The sequence below is a fragment of the Panulirus ornatus genome, chromosome 27, assembly GCF_036320965.1.
Source record: "Panulirus ornatus isolate Po-2019 chromosome 27, ASM3632096v1, whole genome shotgun sequence".
NCBI classification, from domain to species: Eukaryota; Metazoa; Arthropoda; class Malacostraca; order Decapoda; family Palinuridae; genus Panulirus; species Panulirus ornatus.
In genome coordinates, this window is record NC_092250.1 from 18,092,200 (window position 1) to 18,111,630 (window position 19,431).

Genomic DNA, 19,431 nt, shown 5'->3' on the forward strand with positions numbered 1-19,431 from the left:
TCTTGTGTCATGCTGGTATCCCTATGGATGCCTTATATGGGTAAATGTGGATTGGCAGTGATACACAGATACATCTATGCTTATTTGTATAATAGGTAATTCATATGGTGTCATTGTGATTTTAATTCATAATAAAACATGGTATTCATGTCATCTCATAATACTAAATTGTGCATGTGGCGTTGTCCAGCACCTCCACATGCTAATTTGTAAGGATGATTCTTGTCAGGTAGGTCATATGGGAAACAGTCACATGATGTGATTATTTGTTTTCACCTTGCCCCGATAATAGATGTTAGGGGACACCTGGAACTTCATTAGGTGACCAAAGATGTCTGAGTGACCCATTCCAAAAACAATTAAAAGAGGAAATGAATATATAAACTGGCACTGCTGATGCCTGTGGGTTGACAGCAAGTGCATCACATAAGACAGATCTGAAACCATATAATGCCACTTGTAAATTACTAAGTCTTATGAAAAATGATCCACTTGAGGCATGACTTATGTATGTTTGTAAGAATAGGTATGAACAGTAAAGAAATAACATGATGGAACTTCTAATGTTGTTGATTATTAGGCCAGGCACATCGAAACAGATTTACGAACCCTTCAAAAGTGACCAGACCCATAGTGCTCACTCTGATATCCATCGTACCCAGCCGTAATGATACTTTTCCGGCTGACTGTACGTCATCATTTCCTTGTTACCTATTCTGTGGTCTAACTGCATCCGAAATGCATTTGCTGCTATCCATCATAGTGGCCCATGGTTAATCTTACATTCCTGCTCATTTATAGCTTCAAATACTCTTCAGTTCTTACATCATCATCCACATAGTCTGCACACCCACTTCTTTCTTGGCGTGTTCCTTCCTTTTTCCTGTATACTTGTAGTTGTCCTTCTTTCTTCCACCCTTTCCTTATGCCCAGATCAGTGCAGTACTGGGTTTGCTGTACATGTAGTGCTTTTTTTTTTTATTCCACACCTTCCTTTTAATATCCTCACAACACAGTAAATAAATTTAGTATCTCGTCTCACCAAGATCTTTGGCATTGCCAAAAGGTGAGAACAAAGGACGTAAGGGGAGTGGGGAGGAATGGGATGTATTTAGGGAAGCAGTGATGGCTTGTGCAAAAGATGCTTTGGCATGAGAAGCATGGGAGGTGGGCAGAGTAGAAAGGGTAGTGAGTGGTGGGATGAAGAAGTAAGATTATTAGTGAAAGAGAAGAGAGGCATTTGGATGATTTGTGCAGGGAAATAATGCAAATGACTGGGAGATGTATAAAAGAAAGAGGCAGGAGGTCAAGAGAAAGGTGCAAGAGGTGAAAAAGAGGGTAAATAAGAGTTGGGGTGAGAGAGTATCATTAAATTTTAGGGAGAATAAAAAGATGTTTTGCAAGGAGGTAAATAAAGTGCGTAAGACAAGGGAACAAATGGGAACATCAGTGAAGGGGGCTAATGGGGAGGTGATAACAGGTAGTGTTGATGTGAGAAGGAGATGGAGTGAGTATTTTGAAGGTTTGTTGAATGTGTTTGATGATAGAGTGGCAGATATAGGGTGTTTCGGTCGAGGTGGTGTACAAAGTGAAAGGGCTAGGGAGAATGATTTGGTAAACAGAGAAGAGGTAGTAAAAGCTTTGCGGAAGATGAAAGCCGGCAAGGCAGCGGGTTTGGATGGTATTGCAGTGGAATTTATTAAAAAAGGGTGACTGTATTGTTGACTGGTTGGTAAGGTTATTTAATGTATGTATGACTCATGGTGAGGTGCCTGAGGATTGGCGGAATGCTTGCATAGTGCCACTGTACAAAGGCAAAGGGGATAACAGTGAGTGCTCAAATTACAGAGGTATAAGTTTGTTGAGCATTCCTGGGAAATTATATGGGAGGGTATTGATTAGAGGGTGAAGGCATGTACAGAGCATCAGATTGGGGAAGAGCATTGTGGTTTCAGAATTGGTAGAGGATGTGTGGATTAGGTGTTTGCTTTGAAGAATGTACGTGAGAAATACTTAGAAAAGCAATTGGATTTGTATGTAGGATTTATGGATCTGGAGAAGGCATATGATAGAGTTGATAGAGATGCTCTGTGGAAGGTATTAAGAATATATGGTGTGGGAGGCAAGTTGTTAGAAGCAGTGAAAAGTTTTGATCGAGGATGTAAGGCATGTGTGCAAGTAGGAAGAGAGGAAAGTGATTGGTTCTCTGTGAATGTTGGTTTGTGGCAGGGGTGTGTGATGTCTCCATGGTTGTTTAATTTGTTTATGGATGGCATTGTTAGGGAGGTGAATGCAAGAGTTTTGGAAAGAGGGGCAAGTATGCAGTCTGTTGTGGATGGGAGAGTTTGGGAAGTGAGTCAGTTGTTCGCTGATGATACAGCGCTGGTGGCTGATTCGGGTGAGAAACTGCAGAAGCTGGTGACTGAATTTGGTAAAGTATGTGAAAGAAGAAAGCTGAGGGTAAATGTGAATAAGAGCAAGGTTATTAGGTACAGTAGGGTTGAGGGACAAGTCAGTTGGGAGGTAGGTTTGAATGGAGAGAAACTGGAGGAAGTGAAGTGTTTTAGATATCTGGGAGTGGATTTGGCAGCGGATGGAACCATGGGAGTGGAAGTGAGTCATAGGGTGGGGGAGGGGGCGAAAGTTCTGGGAGCGTTGAAAAATGTGTGAAAGGCGAGAATGTTATTTCGGAAAGCAAAAATGGGTATATTTGAAGGAATAGTGGTTCAAACAATGTTATATGGTTGCAAGGCGTGGGCTATAGGTAGAGTTGTGTGGAGGAAGGTGGATGTGCTGGAAATGAGATGTTTGAGGGCAATATGTGGTGTGAGGTGGTTTGATCGAGTAAGTAATGAAAGGGTAAGAGAGATGTGTGGTAATAAAAAGAGTGTGGTTGAGAGAGCAGAAGAGGGTGTTTTGAAATGGTTTGGTCACATGGAGAGAATGAGTGAGGAAAGATTGACCAAGAGGATATATGTGTCAGAGGTGTAGGGAACGAGTAGGGAACGAGAAGTGGGAGACCAAATTGGAGGTGGAAAGATGGAGTGAAGAAGATTTTGAGTGATCAGGGCCTGAACATGCAGAAGGGTGAAAGGCGTGCAAGGAATAGAGTGAATTGGAACGATGTGGTATACCGGGGTCGACGTGCTGTCAATGGATTGAACCAGGGCATGTGAAGCGTCTGGGGTAAACCATGGGAAGTTTTGTGAGGCCTGGAAGTGGAAAGGGAGGTGTGGTTTCGGTGCATTATACATGACAGCTAGTGAGTGTGAACGAATGTGGCCTTTGTTGTCTTTTCTTAGCGCTACCTCGCGCACATGCGGGGGTAGGGGGTTTTCATGTGCTGAGGACAAGGAGAAGCAGGAGACATTATTGGAGATGGAAGGATGAAAATGTTTTGGATAATGGGGCCTGAACTCACAGGAGGATGAAAGGTGTGCATGGGACAGAGTGAATTGCAATGATGTGGTATACTGGGTTCTACACTCTGTCCATTGATTGAACTAGGGCATGAGAAGCGGGTAGTGTATATCATGGAAAGGTATCTAGGGCCTGTTTGTGGATAGAAGGATTTGCATTGCATATGACTCTATTGTCCAGATGGGACTAATTTTCCTCTTGGTAGTTCTGTATAATATAATCTACCCTACCTTATACTTGTATGGCTTTACCAACAGAAGTGAATATTTTACGAATCTACAGGATACTTTGTGATATAAATTTGGTGCAATAGTTCGCATTGGCGGCAGCTGTTCCGGGTCATGATAGTGCTTGTCATTTAGATTGATGTTTAGATTAATGTTAAAACATTTTTCACCATATTGTTTTTCGTATCAAAGTAAAACAGTGGCAAATCTTTATATAGCCTTGGTTACCGCTCGCTGACACTTGGCAACATCCACACATGTTGAAAATGGGCATGTTATCTTGAGATTCAATGCGCGCTCCATATACTGCAAAAGATAAGGCATGGCAATAAAGTACGTTGCGTAACCCAATAGGAGAACACTATAGACTGTTTCCTTCTCAGGATCACAAATCTTTATCTAGGGAATAGATCCCAACTAGCAATGGTTGGCAAGGATGCTGACCTGCGCAAGTAAGGAAAATCTGTCCTGCTTGACTTATAAAGTCTTATTAAAGACGGCGCCACACTAGCAGTTATTGGATCTAATCTTTGATTTCCTGCTTCATCTTTTTTACTTGCTCCGTCACACTCAGGAGTAGAACCAAACGGCCAGTCTTTTCATTGTCAGCATAAACAACCAAGATGACGCTGTGCTGTGGAAGTTGTGGTTGTCTTTACTTTTGTCTAGTGGACATGATTGACAGGCCAAGCGTGCTAAAAATCATCATTGGGTGCATTTATGGTGTGCCCGAACAGAAACCGTAAGTATTTACCACAAATGTAACGAGAAATAGTTCAGAGAACTCTGAGCGTGTGTCATTGAACGCATATTCTTCCTGTTCATTGACCATGTTGCGTTCACAAGATCTCAAATGTCTCATGAACAATAATGGAAACCATTTTTTTTTTGGCTTGGGGTACCCACAGTGGTACGAATGTTTCAAATGTCATGACATTATATCTGCTGCACACATGAACCCACATTAAACAAAACGGATTGTGTTTATCAAGGACAATATGATAAATTTTGACAAGAATTTGCTAAATATTTAATGAAACTGCACCCTTAGTATACCATTAAATAGTTTGAAGTATTGCATATTTTATGTAAGGGAAAGTTTGTACACACGAGTGTAGGTTTTGACTACGAAAATTGATGAAAACCTTCGGAATCAAGACGAATCATTTCGTATTGCTAGATGAGTCTCGAAATTGCTGCATATACGGGAAAACCTGTGTCGTCAAAAATTAACATAAAAGGAAAGTATGACGCTGCCTTTACCAATTACAAGTTATGGGAAATGTTTGAATCAACCAGAAGGACTTAAATGGAAATTGCATTGGTCTGTAAAGAAAATTCTATCATATTAGTAATATCATCTGGTGGGTAATTACAGTTCGAAAGTCTGCTGCCATAGAGTTTATTTTCTTATAAATCATCAGTGGGGACACAGCTTAGAAACAGATTATCCTCTTAGTCATTTATATTTGAAATTGAACACGTAGATAAGCCCATGTGGACATATTGGCACAGGTGGGCACTCTTGTATGTATGGGACAGCTCTGTCGCCATATTAAAATAATAACATCGAGTTAGATGGATCATGTGCTTAATTAGTGTAAGGGAACGTCACATGTAGCACTGATGCGCTAACTAGTTTGAAGGAGTGTCACAACGCATTAGTAGCAGTGGTGTGCTGAAGTAATGTTCGGGAGTGTCGGGCAGAACCTGGTGTGTTGAGCTAGCGTGAGGGAGAGCCACATCCAGTAGTGATCGTAATGAACGTTTGTTAAGAGGTGAGGCATATACGATAGGAAAAGGTTTTTGGCACAGACTGGTGTGGTACGTGAATAAAACTCATTACAAGTCGCTGGTATATACTATATTTGAACTCTCTAAGGTAACCGTACCGATGTTTCTTCAACTTTAGACACAGGCCCCTGGGTGAGGGTAATCGGTAATTGGTGTCCAGACAAGTTTCAATCGTTTAACCTACCTGCGGCAAAACATATTGACATGTAGATCTGGTCTAGTGTTTCATGATTTGAAAATATTTTCTTATCCCTCGTAGGACCCCGAAAACTTTCAAGCATCGTGCCTTTATCACGTTGCGGTTGGTTATTTGGGCTGTAGGCTTATCATTGATTAAGGCAGTCATCGTCCAGTCATGACTACCTATCAGTCTTTAACATCTTCAGGTGTTTAATATAAGACCATGTATGCTCATACTGGATATGGCTCTTTGTCGCAATTAGGTTTGTTACTTCATATATAAGCCTAGCACTGCTGGGGCTATTAAAGTAGCCAACGTCATCTCTTAAACTACAATTCTTGAACATCTTCGTGTGTTTTATGACCATACACGGTCTGTGCACACATGACTCTTGCCATAATTAGTGGATTAGTTTTGGGCTGTAGGCCTATCGATTGCCAGGTCATCACGGCTGTCATCGTCAGGTTATAACCATCAATCGAAAATCTTGAAGACCTTTCAATGCTCAGGCATATTTTACTGACGTACATTCTTACTGCGTGTATGGCGTGTAGTGTCGCAGTTAATTGATCGTTGTCTTGGTCCTTAAGTCTATCAACTGCCTTGGTCGTTAAAGCCGTGAACGTCAAGCTTAAACAAACAGAAATATTGTTAACACTGTTTGGAGGTATAGATGACGATTTTAATATCACACACACTCTCACGATGTATATGGCTTATGTAACCATGGGGGTAATAATATGTTTCTTGACATCAAGACTGAACGTAGTTCTTGATGTCATGGAGGACATGAATTTAGTTCATCTTTCCACTCTACATCAAAATACCCTGGTTTATGGCTAACTTGTTTCACTTTGTGAGGGACTTTAGTAATTAATCAAAAGTTTTCTTGAATCAAGTGTAAATTTCATCATTTAAGTGCACTGAACCTTTACATATGCATGGACTGTGACCTAGAGTTTATGTGGAACATTACTACTTACTTTAATGGCATAATAGACGAGTTTTTTTTTTTTTTTAATATATTGGGTAGTTCGGGAGATTACGAAGATATAGAATAGTTACTGACTAAAGAAACGGGGAAGACGCATTTTCTTTGTTTATACGTAAAATAACTCCTACTTTTGTTTTAACTTGTAACAAACTGAAAGAGGAACCATATGCCTACATCATTAGCATATTATTTTACATTATAAAAAGTTTTAAATACTTTTTTATACCTTTGGATGTTCACTTTACGAAAAACGAATATGGCGCCCATGAAGTGCCAATTCAACAGTGTAAATTCTTACATCATGTCTTTGTTGCTGCCTCTTGGAGGAGATGGATTTTTTCGATTAAGTTCCTGCACACTGCACGTATCTTGAGCAGTATCCTGGGAGGTGTCACGGATGATGTTGATCCGTCAATTTCCGTGAAAATGTTCACTCCGTCGAGGTGCATCTTCATCCGTTAGCACCTGTGTCTTTACAAGTTGACTATTATTCATTTGTGGGTATAGTTTACTGGATGTACTCAACGACAAGACAGTTGGGTGGGGCATGCCACAAAGGCCACGTTCATGGTGAGAGTGTATGTGGTTTTAGAATTATCCTGATCACCGAAAGGTAAGATTTTTTTTTTTTTTTTGTCATTGGATGTGGCTGGACGATAACGGCTCATCAGCTGTTAGATTATGCATTTGTCTGATCTTGAATCTTGAAGGCTGTACTATTTATTTAGTGTTCGAAGTAGCATGTTGTGATCTCGTACGGTAAGTTATACCCAGCTCAGTATGGTGCTTGGGGCTGATGATTGCCAGTTGTCAGCACTGTCACATGGTCTGCCACGGTAGCAGTTATTGTGGTATGTAAAACATGATTAATTTAGTACTCATTCAAGCAAGGAAAAATATTGCGAGGAACGATCAGTATTCATCTTTCCTTCACATAAAACGATGGATGCCATATGAAGTTGCCAGTTCGAACTACCGGCTATGAAACAGTGGATTCCATTAATTATATTTATGTCAGCTGTGTCATCTGTTTATACAGACTCATATCCGATAACTTCTTTTTTATGACGTTAAAAAGGTACTTCCATCATTTACTTGAAAATACGTTAGTATATAGTTCTCTCAAACAACACTTTGGTGGTTCCTCACATGTCAAAAATGATCATGATTTCTGTTGTCTTTTTTTTTTTTCATGTGTTGTGTGATGTACCGATGAATGAAAGTTTGGATATACTGAAATACATTATCTCTCTGTAAGGATAGACAACTGTGATAATAGCATTTCCATGCAAATGTTACTTTTTGTAAGGCGAATCATGAAATGTCTGATAACATTGAGTTCAGGTGTAACGTGCGATGGTGAGTGATATTGTCTTCATGAAGGTCATTGCATGCCAACCTTCCCTCCCCTACAGGCTGTGTGCACGGCGATCACCTCCAAAGTGGTTGGTGTGGCGGCCGTCGTGTTGTCCAGTGCTATGGTGGCTGGTGTGACGCAGGCTGGTCTGTGCTGGAGCAATGGTAGTGCGGCAATGCTAGGATTACCTTACACCTTGAAACCTCCCTCTCCGTCAGGGAGACAGCTGGCAAAAATGTTAGATGACAGGTAGTGTTTCTTGTGGCCAGAGTGAGGAGTTTCATTCTCATTAGTTTGTATATATGGTTATGTAGTTATGCATTTGATATATTTTTTTTATACCAAGTGGGCATAAGTGATTAAGATCTATACGTACAGTTCATCAAAAGATTTCCATGTGGTTCAAAGCAAAATAACAATTTGCATTTCCTTAAGCCGTTTATGTAGTTCACATTACTTACGTCTCATGTTCTGATGTATTAACTCAAGTGTTGTTGACAGAGAACATATAATGGCTACTTGGGTTTAAACTATCAACTTGGCATTTGTTTTATTTCAGGAAGAACTTTAAAAAAAGTACTTCCCCCTTCCACACAAGACCCAAGTCGTCAGTTCTATACGTGAATATAGCTCGACTCTCCCTCAATCACCACTTGGCTGTCATCAGATTTCGAGTAAGTACGAAGTTAAAATGTTTGATTAGACGTTGCGTTCCCTTGAACCTTGTGTAAGCATTACCACACTGCTGTTCTTCACGTTATTATTTCTTTTGAATGGTCATTTGCCAACATTTTCGGCCAGATTATTTTTTTTTTATTATCCTGGATACTTTTCATTTAGCTGACTAAATACCACAAGTCTAACTTCGGTAATATATTACGTGTGATCAGTCGTGTTATGTAAAGGCTTGTGATAGGAGAGGTATTGAAATATGGTACTTATGTAACAAACTTCTCGATCCTAGATACTGACTTTTAAGAGATCTGGTTTAAAACAAAAGTAATTAACCCCTCAGTCATGTAATTTTGGAACTCTAGCCCTCCCCCCCCCAAAAAAAAAGAAACCTTTTTGGCTGTTTTGTAAAAGATTTATCTTTTGTGTGAAATCTCACGACTGGTGGTATTGATCACACTGGATAAAGATCCAAGATGTTAATTGTTTATATCGACTGATATGATTATGTTATTATGTCTTTGAGTAACTAGGAAAGGTTGTTGTGTGTGTCTCTGCATATTAAATAGTGAAGGCTTGTCTGTTTTTGGTTCTACATTTTGAGTTAGGTTAATGTAGAGCAGTTAGACTCTCTGATAATATTATTTTCGAATTTTGGAAAAAAGATACAAGAAACAGTAGCCATTACCTTGCTGTATTTTCCTAGTTTTATATTTCGTATACAGTATCATCACAGGTGCTGTTCATCGTGCTGGAAGTGGATGTCGGGTTACAAAGTTGTATTATGACTGATTATACTCTGTGATAATCAGAGAGTTATAGGGGGGTAATTGCTGTTTATTGACCTACGTACTTAGGTCATTAATGACCAGCGACCCATTCAGAGAGGTTTGTTAAGAGTCCGTATTGACCTCCACACATGACTCGTTTATTGCAGGTTATGAGGTCAGCAAATGTCATGTTTGGGTCACGATGATCATGAGAATATTGCACGAACATTATTCGTTATATTTGGGTCATGTTCAGCATGAAAATATTGGCTCAACATTAGTGTCTGGGTCATATTCAGCGTGAGAACATTGCAGTAACATTGCAGTGTGCTCATCATGAGAACATTGCACCATCAGGCGGTGTAAGAAGTTCCTGGACTTGGAATGTAGACGGTATCTGGAGGACGCCCTCTGTACCATAGGCTGCCAACCACCTCAGGGGACAGTAAACATGGCATCGTCTTTGTCCAAATGTTCAGTTAGTGTTAAGATGCACTTAAGGTTCAGATGGTCTGGCCTTATTGTTCCTTTATGGACCATTGTGGGTAATGCTGTGATCATCGGAAAGCCTCTCTTAATACGATGAGAGCCAACCATAATGACATTATCCCTAGCGCCTCTCTTGTTAACCCCAGCTTTTTATCGAGGATGTAAGGCATGTGTACGTGTAGGAAGAGAGGAAAGTGATTGGTTCTCAGTGAATGTAGGTTTGCGGCAGGGGTGTGTGATGTCTCCATGGTTGTTTAATTTGTTTATGGATGGGGTTGTTAGGGAGGTAAATGCAAGAGTTTTGGAAAGAGGGGCAAGTATGAAGTCTGTTGGGGATGAGAGAGCTTGGGAAGTGAGTCAGTTGTTGTTCGCTGATGATACAGCGCTGGTGGCTGATTCATGTGAGAAACTGCAGAAGCTGGTGACTGAGTTTGGAAAAGTGTGTGGAAGAAGAAAGTTAAGAGTAAATGTGAATAAGAGCAAGGTTATTAGGTACTGTAGGGTTGAGGGTCAAGTCAATTGGGAGGTGAGTTTGAATGGAGAAAAACTGGAGGAAGTGAAGTGTTTTAGATATCTGGGAGTGGATCTGGCAGCGGATGGAACCATGGAAGCGGAAGTGGATCATAGGGTGGGGGAGGGGGCGAAAATCCTGGGGGCCTTGAAGAATGTGTGGAAGTCGAGAACATTATCTCGGAAAGCAAAAATGGGTATGTTTGAAGGAATAGTGGTTCCAACAATGTTGTATGGTTGCGAGGCGTGGGCTATGGATAGAGTTGTGCGCAGGAGGATGGATGTGCTGGAAATGAGATGTTTGAGGACAATGTGTGGTGTGAGGTGGTTTGATCGAGTGAGTAACGTAAGGGTAAGAGAGATGTGTGGAAATAAAAAGAGCGTGGTTGAGAGAGCAGAAGAGGGTGTTTTGAAGTGGTTTGGGCACATGGAGAGGATGAGTGAGGAAAGATTGACCAAGAGGATATATGTGTCGGAGGTGGAGGGAACAAGGAGAAGAGGGAGACCAAATTGGAGGTGGAAAGATGGAGTGAAAAAGATTTTGTGTGATCGGGGCCTGAACATGCAGGAGGGTGAAAGGAGGGCAAGGAATAGAGTGAATTGGAGCGATGTGGTATACCGGGGTTGACGTGCTGTCAGTGGATTGAAGCAAGGCATGTGAAGCGTCTGGGGTAAACCATGGAAAGCTGTGTAGGTATGTATATTTGCGTGTGTGGACGTATGTATATACATGTGTATGGGGGGGGGGGGGGTTGGGCCATTTCTTTCGTCTGTTTCCTTGCGCTACCTCGCAAACGCGGGAGACAGCGACAAAGTATAAAAAAAAAAAAAAAAAAATATATATATATATATATATATATATATATATATATATATATATATATATATATATATATATATTATTTATTTATTATACTTTGTCGCTGTCTCCCGCGTTAGCGAGGTAGCGCAAGGAAACAAGAAAGAATGGCCCAACCCTCCCACATACACATGTATATACATACACGTCCACAATCGCACATATAGATACCTATACATCTCAACGTATACATATATATACACACAGAGACATGTACATATATACACATGTACATAATTCATACTGTCTGCCCTTATTCATTCTCGTCGCCACCCCAGGAGCGCTTCCTAAGAAATAGCCCTAATGTTACCAAGGACCTCTTTCCTGGAGCTTCTGCACTTCTAAGGCTGCGCTACTTCCAGTAGCAGGGAAATGATGGATTCCCGTTGAGTGAAAAGTACTTTGACTTGCTGTACTACCAGTGACACAGCCTCACCAAAGCTGACTTTTCGCACATGTGGTTTGTGGCATCTTGTGGAAGATGATGATACAGACGTGTCTGAGTGATGTAAGGTTCCATCTAGTAGTGAAAGATAACTCTTTATGAGAGTCGAGATTCTAGTTATAATTTTGTTTGTAAGAATTTATATTACTTTAATAACTTTATGAGAGTCGAGATTCTAGTAATAATTTTGTTTATAAGAATTTATATTATATCCCCCAAGATGGACGTCTTCCAGGTTTGCCCCAGCAGTTACTGCCACATCTGCCTCGCGAATGGAAATGATCAGGAATAAGGAGGGGAGAGTATCGAACCCTGGAATGATTACAGAGAAGTCAAGACCACTGAGTTGGTCGCCAAGCCGTCATGCTATGTGGCCCAGGGTTGATATTCTTGTTTTCATCCCTTTAAGCCCCCCATCCAATCCCCCCCCCCTAAAAAAAACGGGGGTAGGGGGGCATTTGGGCTCCCCCTTCCCCCCCCCTTACTCCCCCGGTGATGAGGAAGAATGATGCATGCCTATTCAGGTGACATCATAAATTTAAAAAGAATAATCTGTGGATCCTACACAATGTGATGGTTCGATCACATTATGATGATCGTAAAGTTACTTTTTATTGACGAATGCCAAAAATATTTTTGGTATTGAAATGTGAGGTACATGGCGGACGGACCCCCGCTGTGTGGAGTGTATCTGTTGCTTGTTGTCACACAAGAGACAACTGGTTTTCCTCTGGTAATTACAAAAGTTTGGTCGGTTATTTCTACAAACTTCAGGAAAATTGAGGACCATAAGTTTGGTCATGGTAATGTCGTCTGTTCCTTCCACAGAGGAGGATGGTGGAAGGCTGTCGTGGTTCCAGACGGAGCAAGGCTGTGTTCTGGGGTTCATTGTGTTCTTCAGTAAACGGCTCAGAGTGGTCGTGTTCTTGATTCATGTTCTTGAGTGATCGTGTCCGTGATTCATGCTGTTCGTGCTTGTGTCCTTGTCCCACTGTGTCCTTGACGTGTTATGTTCTTGCGAGATAATATCAGGCAGCACTGACTCTGCTGATGGGATGGAAATGGAAGCACTGTTAGAAGAAAATGAAAATGCAGTGTGTTTTGTCAGAATCTCTGGCCAGGCTATACAACACAGGGAATGGGACACATGGCCAGGCTATACAACACAGGGAATGGGTCACATGGCCAGGCAAGACAACACAGGGAATGGGACACATGGCCAGGCTATACAACACAGGGAATGGGTCACATGGCCAGGCAAGACAACATAGGGGATGGGTCACATGGCCAGGCTAGCAGACCCGTCCTCCCTCCTTACATTCTGTTCGACAAGTTTCTTACAACGTTGCCTTGTGTCCGGCTTATATGGAGGAAACTGTCGCTGTTGATGACGAAGTTGCGTCTAGAGAGAGAGAGAGAGAGAGAGAGAGAGAGAGAGAGAGAGATTCCCTAAAGGTTCCCTGAGTCATTGTAAGATGATATTAAGTCAAGATGTGGAGGACGCTTGCCACACCACCAAGTATTCCCTGGTCGGGTTCCATCCCGAGATTTGTGAGGGATTCCTGGTGCTTCCTAGACACACACACACACACACACACACTTTACTAGGGGTGCATGTTACTTTACTGGGGGGGGGGGGGAGGTGGGTAGGCAGCAACTAATTTACTGGGGTGGTGGGTGGTGGTGGGGGGTAAGTCTGCCAGTTGCCGTGGAGTGAGACGTGTCGTCACACACGTCCATCAGCATCGATATATATATATATATATGTATATATATATATATATATATATATATATATATATATATATATATATATATATATATATATATATATATATGGCCAGTGGATGGGTGTGTACGACCATATATGAGTGGGTAACAGAGACGTATGGCCCATCATCAGAAGTATGGGAGGCATGTACGAACAGATGATGGTTATAGATGGTCGTGCGAGGCGCCATAAAGCCAGACCCGTACGCGATGGGAAGGTTGAGGTGATGTGCGGCCTACGATTTCTCTCTCTCTCTCTCTCTCTCTCTCTCTCTCTCTCTCTCTCTCTCTCTCTCTCTCTCTCTCTCTCTCTCTCACCGTGACGGAACCTAGTGCTGGACCAGTAAAGCGGACTGGGCGATAATAATATCAGTTCCTGGGTTTTTCTTCCTCGCATGACCAGTGTTGCAAGGTCTCCCTCGTAACAAGCGTCACAATCATGTTACAACCACCTGATCACACTCACCTTTACTGGGATAAGACGGCTTGAGTCTACGTAGCCCAGGAGAGCCAAATATTCCCTCAGTCCTTCACAGTCAGTGCAGCTTAGCTGATCCATCACAGTCAGTGCATCTTAGCTGATCCATCACAGTCAGTGCAGCTTAGCTGATCCATCACAGTCAGTGCATCTTAGCTGATCCATCACAGTCAGTACAGCTTAGCTGATCCATCACAGTCAGTGCAGCTTAGCTGATCCATCACAGTCAGTGCATCTTAGCTGATCCATCACAGTCAGTACAGCTTAGCTGATCCATCACAGTCAGTGCAGCTTAGCTGATCCATCACAGTCAGTACAGCTTAGCTGATCCATCACAGTCAGTGCATCTTAGCTGATCATCACAGTCAGTGCAGCTTAGCTGATCATCACAGTCAGTGCAGCTTAGTTGATCATCACAGTCAGTGCATCTTAGCTGATCATCACAGTCAGTGCAGCTTAGCTGATCATCACAGTCAGTGCAGCTTAGTTGATCATCACAGTCAGTGCATCTTAGCTGATCATCACAGTCAGTGCAGCTTAGTTGATCATCACAGTCAGTACAGCTTAGCTGATCATCACAGTCAGTGCAGCTTAGCTGATCATCACAGTCAGTGCAGCTTAGCTGATCCATCACAGTCAGTGCAGCTTAGCTGATCATGACCATCAGGATAGTTTCTCTGCTGATCCAAGAGAGGGAGAGAGATGGTGGAAGGGGAGGCGTTGTACACACATCTCGTGCGTAATGTTCTCTAACGCAACTCGTGCGTAATGTTATCTAACGCCACTCGTGCGTAATGTTCTCTAACGCAACTCGTGCGTGATGTTCTCTAACGCAACTCGTGCGTAATGTTCTCTAACGCAACTCGTGCGTAATGTTCTCTAACGCAACTCGTGCGTAATGTTATCTAACGCAACTCGTGCGTTATGTTCTCTAACACAACTCGAGCGTAATGTTCTCTAACGCTACTGGTGCGTAATGTTCTCTTACATAAGGTGCGTCATCAGGCGTCATCACCATGATCACCGCCGACCAGGGAGACGACCAGACCCTCTCGCTATACACGACCACACAGACACACACACACATGAGTGGTCGTACACCTGGACGACATCTGCCGTGGCAAAGCTGCGGCCAGCTGCGGCCAGCACCGTCGGCACTGTGGGCTTGCGGCAGCCTGGGGCCGGCACCTTGGACTGTCAGCTGCGGCTGCGGCCCCCACGTCCTAAGACAAGATCTATACAGCTTCCTTCGACCAGCGGCCAAACCTGCAATTGGCTCGTTGGTCATCATTAGAGTGGCTCCTTCCCCCAGGTTGAGCGGGGTACGCAAGACCGGCTCTGGACGCCCTCCCGCTGAAAACACCATGATCGTATAAAGGGATGTGTGTGTTCGGGCGAGCCTACAGTTCGTGTGTTGTGAGCGGAGGTGTCACCAGGCTTGTTACCCCTCACTGGACCCCCAGGGCTAGGACGTGTACACGATGGGGACTGTTTACACGTACAGAACGGAGGAAGTTGTGGGGAACGTATACCGTGTGTGTGTGGGGTCCGGGGCAGAAGGTTAAGGAAATGGGGACTTGAGCTACGAGAGGTAATTATGACGATGGTTGATGTAAATACCTCCCTAACGTCTGGGATATTAAATGTAGAATGAAACATTACCCGGCAAGTTGTTCTCAGGTATTTCATTACCAACATGGTTGTCCTTTACTGTTGTTAGCCCTCTCACGGCCGACACTAACCATCCACGCTGTTAGCACTACTGTACGTACCTTCAAGCAGACCCATCATTGCCTAAGCAGACACTGATCCTCATTCCACACATTCTTCACTTCATCCAGAACCTTAAACATGCAACCTTGGGACACGCCACCGCCAGAACTGGGACACAGCACCAGCTGTCCTGGGACACTTCCATCAGCCCTGGGACACAACCGCCAGCCCCGGGACAACACTCCCACCCATGGGACACGACTTGAGCCCCATTACCGACCCCTGTGAGACTACAGAGTGGACAGAACCACCCTCACCCCATCTGTTCATCGTCGCACAGAACAAAACCTCAATTGGACAGGTTCTCCCGCACATGACACCATCCCGGCCAGACACATTCGCGAGAGAAGGACATTGCCATGCTCTCCTGACTGTCCCGGGACCCCTTGTGAGGCTCTGCTGGCTGACCTCCACGCGAGTGACCTCAGGACAGAGGATGGGGCACCTCGTCCACGCTGACCCAACGTGTGAGTGACCTGGGCAGATTACATCTCTCTGACCAGCAGTTGTCGTCTGTACTCCTCTGCCACTCGATGTATGTGGGTCCCTTCCCCCTCGTGTTTTGTGGGTCCTCTTCCCCACGTTTTCTGTGGGTCCGTTTCCCCCCGTTTTTTGTCGGTTTTCTCCCCCTCGTTTTCTGTGGTTCCATTCCTCATCGTTTTCTATGGGTCCGTTCCCCCTCGTTTTCTGTGGTTCCACTCCTCATCGTTTTCCATGGGTCCGTTCCCCCTCGTTTTCTGTAGGTCCACTCTTCATCGTTTTCTATGGGTCCATTCCCCCCTCGTTTTCTGTGAGTCCATTCCTCCCGGTCGGTTTACTCCCGTGTTGTCAACCATCGGTACATCTCAAGGTAAACAAACACTAAACACCATCTTGAGTCCAGACTTATAATTCACTTTTTTTTTCTAGAATGTTCCTCCGCCTTCCCGGGCCATCTAACCCAGCGCTGCCACAGGACAACATAGCAGATCAACACGGCTGGCTGGATTATCATCAGCCTCCGATGAATCATAGCAAGTGCAACGTAAATTATGGTAGCGTGAGCCTGAATTATCGGAAGGTTTTGCCGAATTATCGCCTGGCGAACGTAGATGTGTAGCTCAGAGCTTAATCTGTCGTAAGGTCTGGATGAATTATCGTTAAGTGGGACGTGAATTACTGTAGCATAAAGTGAATTATCGGAGAGTAGGATTAGTTTTCAGAAATGGGACGTGAATTGTGCCTCAAAAGATTAATTTACCATAAGTATTAGTTCTGGGATATGAAAAATAACTCGAATAACCCCGTAAGAGGCCTGAATTATTCATAATTTTGGACTGAATAATTCGACATTAAATCAGCGTAAAATACATCTGAATATCCTTAAACCGGAGGTGAATTATCATGAGTCGTGTGTAGATTATTGTCCCCCCAAACTTAGTTATTATAACTAGAAAAAAATACTGTACAAAGAGAACGTGAAGTAGGTTCAAACCTGATAATCGCGAGAGAAGATGGTTTAACCTCGAGGTCATCAGGAGGTACCACACATCAAGGATGATTTACACCAAGGGTCTCTACCTCGTAGAGCCTAGGGAGAGACCGCGGGCTGAGGTAGGTAACAATAATACACCCCCCCCCCCCCCCCCCCCCCCCGCAGTTCCAGGACGTATCCGAGACTCTGGTGCGTTGGTCGCATGGCCAGTGCTCGTGGTGCGGGCGCCGGACGTGTCAGTACTGTATTGGCTTAAGAGACGAGGTGAGGCTGAACTCCGCATTGGCGGGAGGGAGATGAGTTTGTGAAGGTGTACGGCAGCGTTAGGGTTCTTATATACCGCGTGTGTGTGTGTGTGTGTGTGTGTGTGTTGCCACCAGTATGCTAATGCGTTCATGTCGCTGCTTATTTTTCCCCCGTGGCCGAGCCCCTACATCACTGTTGTGCCGTTCTTGAACCTCTGTTGAGATCATTCTTCCCGCAGTGTGGCAGCCAGGCCGTCTTGCATCTCCGCCTGGGAGCAAGAGAGCGGCTTGAATCGCCAGAATGAACTGGTGAGGATATATACGGGGCGGGAAGGTCGCACTCAAAAGCCACATTTCCTCTGATTTTTATCATTTTGTTTTATCGTGAGGCATCCCGCCATCTTTAACTATATACATCCAGGAATCAGTACATCAGAATGTTACAGAAATCGCTTTCCATTGGCGTTTCTTTTTATTGTATTATCTTCATAGAACGTAGACTTGCCCGTGTCAGACGCGATTTTGCAGTGCGATCGCTTGAGGCCAAGTGCATCCATCGCCCCCCTGCCGTGTGAGGGGACCACCTCCTGACCTAACGGGAATGAAAATGCTCGAAAGAGAAGAATTCTGACGCCACATGGAGAAATCTCCTGCAGAGGAACGCAGCGGGGGACGTGAATAATGGAGCGAGCGAGGCAGGGGGAACGGAGAGGGACGAACCTTTAATGTGTAGCGAGACCAGGAACGAGAGGAACGGTGGTGCGAGCAGGAGACACAAGGACCACGAGGAATGGTACGAGACGTAGGGAAGTGTCCATCGTGTTAAGCAGGACAGTAATCTGGTCTCAAGTGTTGCTGGGAAGTACCTAAGTGAAGGTCATGGGGACTCTGTGTGTCTGCCAGTGTCAGGGGGATGAAAGTAAAAGTACTCAAAACTGCAGCGAATAACAGAGTTTACTGATTTCGCTTTCTGAGTTTAAAGATCCCTCTCCCTATCTCCATCTTGAAGATATGTAAAGTCCTCATCGTAAGAATGATTCTGAGAAGCCTGCGTCTATTCCACGTGATGAATGCCACCTACAGCATTGTATATCATCACGATTTTTCCCCCGTACTGACTTGTGTATAAGGAGGCGTCCCCACGGGTGTTAACTCAGGCTAACGACCACCTCGCCCGCCAGCCGGGGAGGTGCACAAATTATGATGATCATGTTCAGATTTAGGGCTAACCTCTGGGGGCACTGGTGGAGCTGCACTGTGAGGGTCCTGTGTGTCTGTTCCTGCCTCCTGCAGGTCCTCACACCAACTATAGCTCCTCCTTCAGGTCCTCACACCAGCTATAGTTCCTCCTGCAGGTCCTCATACCAACTATAATTCCTCCTGCAGGTCCTCACACCCACTATAGCTCCTCCTGCAGGTCCCCACACCAGCTATAGCTCCTCCTGCAGGTCCTCATACCAACTATAGCTCCTCCTGCAGGTCCCCACACCAGCTATAGTTCCTCCTGCAGGTCCCCACACCAGCTATAGTTCCTCCTGCAGGTCCCCACACCAGCTATAGTTCCACCTGCAGGTCCCCACACCAGCTATAGTTCCTCCTGCAGGTCCCCACATCAACCACAGTGCTTGCTACACGTCTACACACCAGCCACAGTGCTTGCTTGCTTGCTTGGTGGTAGGTGTTATCACTGTGCTTGAGTTGATGTCGTACAGCTGCTGCTGGACCCTCCGTTAACAACACTGCTCCCCTGGCTTTTATTACGGGCGTCGCGCCACTTGTGTTCCTGCTGTCCCAACTGGCAACACTGTCGGCACCATAACGACAGTAACCATAAAGACGCTGTTTACTACTCCTAATACCACTGCTCCTCCTCCTCCTCCTCTTCTTCCTCTTCTGCTTCTTCTTTTTCTTCTTCTTCTTCTTCCCCCTCCCATGTCGTGAGCCGATATCACAAGAGCCGACTTCAAGCCCTG

At 44.1% G+C, this 19,431-nt stretch overlaps 1 protein-coding gene across 1 annotated transcript in view; it reads left to right on the plus strand.

Annotated features, from left to right (window-relative positions):
* The first annotated feature begins 4,265 nt into the window (after positions 1-4,265).
* LOC139757628 (putative neural-cadherin 2) overlaps positions 4,266-19,431 on the plus strand; it is a 298,685-nt gene continuing 283,519 nt past the window's right edge. The window contains 1 exon segment of the mRNA XM_071678287.1: positions 4,266-4,389. The gene's annotated coding sequence lies outside the window, so the exon portion shown is untranslated.